Here is a 1,996-nt window from a genome sequence, read left to right on the forward strand (position 1 = left end):
TTGGGCTCCACTGGTGTGTCTGACAGAAGTGATCCATCAACAGGTGTTGAGGTCCTGAGCTGTTTGCGAATGGAATCACTTTCTAGAGTCCAGACCCACATCCACAGATCTGTGAGTGCCCTGTTTTTATCACTATTACTAGTAATGACAGCAGTAGTAGTAGCAGGAGTATTAGTATCAGAATTAGTATTAGAATCTGATGTCATGGTGGTAGTAGTAGTAACAGTAGTAGTATTAGCAGCAGAAGCAGTAACAACAGTGACAGTTGGATTATCCAAGCAGTTACTTCAGAAACTACGGTTTTACACATTTATACTCTACTTTTCTATGCATGTTTTGTAAAGTGCCTTGATGCTCTGGATTAATTAAATTAAATTAAATTATTTTTTATATAGCGCCTTTCACAATAACTAGGTTGCCCCATGGAGCTTAACAAAGGAAGTGACTGTACAGTGGATATAAAAAAGTCTACACACCCTTATTGAAATTGCAGGTTTTTGTGATGTTAACCCAGAAATCAAGATAAATCATGTCAGATGTCTTTCCATCCTTAATGTGACCTTGCAACCAACAAAATTCAAGAGAAAAATTTTGGAAAAATAATTGAAACTAATAAACACCCTGGTTGCATAAGTGTGAACCCCTCCAACTAATACTTTGTGGAAGATCCTTTTGCATTTATTACAGCAGTAAGTGTTTGTGAATAAGTCTCCATGAGCTTTGCACACGTGGATGTTGCAATTTACTCTGTAGACAAGCAAATCTGTTCAAGGAAGAAACTCAGTTTAGTGAACTACTGGTGAATTCAGCACAGCTTTTGTCATTGCTTGTCAGGATGGCTGAGTGGTCTAAGGTGTCAGACTTGAGAACTGATGTCTTTCATCTTGGTTGGGTGTTCTGGTCTCCAAATGGAAATATGGGATTAAATCCCACTTCTGATAGCTACTTTTTTTATTTTTTGTGCATTGTTCCTGTCTTATTGTGCTGACAATGACAATAGGAGGAAAACAGAGAAACCGCTTTTCAAGAACATGATGGGCAGGGAAATGTGATTTCCTTGTGATAAATGTGATTAGCAGAAAGGAACTTTTAGATGGGCTCCGATTTCTGCCTTAAGAACTTTTTGAGCTGTCTGTAAGTGAAGAAAGATTTCCGGTTAGGTATGCATTCAAAAGTCAAAGACCGAAATATAAAAGCAGCAACACTGCGATTTTTGAGTGTTCTGTACTGTTAAAATCCACGGGTTTCCATGCTTCTTGGATTTCTTAGCCCAAGAAATGATTCCTGTTTCATTTTCTATTCACCAGCTCGATTTGCATTACGCTCCTCAAACCTCAAAACCGAATAACAAACGCTAATCAAAGTTGCACAAGGGCTACACTACTTTGCCCCGTCTAAATACCATTATGTGAAATTAAGAATCCGCAGTATTTTTGACAAAGTGCGGTCTTCAAACAGCAAACGCTCAAGTGTTTATATTTACTTGTGAGCAGACCAACCTTGATTTAGAAAAGCCTTTGCTCGCCCCTTGCATTAACAACGATATCTGAATCGAGCCCCAAAGTGGTAAGAAAGCTGAATTACACAAAGACATTGGGTTGTCACTGTACTGTCACGGACGTCCAAAAGGGACTAACCGTGGGGAGCAGGAGAGCAGAAAAAGACCCATATGCGTAGCGGCGAGACGGGAAAAAGGCCCGGGCTCATTAGTGCAAAGAGTTCAGGAATGCCGTATAGAAACCTATGCCCTCAGGGAGCGGACGTGGGGCGCCCTGGTGCTAGGCGGGTCTCAGGACATCCGAACGTCAATGCTGAGCGAGGACAGAGTGCAAGAGCCGGAAATATATAGCCCAAGGGAAAGAGAGGGACAGGAAGGACAGCAGACCGGAAACTAGGGACAGGACAGAGAAGGAGCGCCCTCTGGCTGCAGAGGGCGTGACATGTACGCTATGACATCTTGCTTGCACTGTCCTACTAAAAGATTATAGGGATCAGA

The sequence above is a fragment of the Lepisosteus oculatus genome, chromosome 14 (genome assembly GCF_040954835.1).
Source record: "Lepisosteus oculatus isolate fLepOcu1 chromosome 14, fLepOcu1.hap2, whole genome shotgun sequence".
Lineage (NCBI taxonomy): Eukaryota > Metazoa > Chordata > Actinopteri > Semionotiformes > Lepisosteidae > Lepisosteus > Lepisosteus oculatus.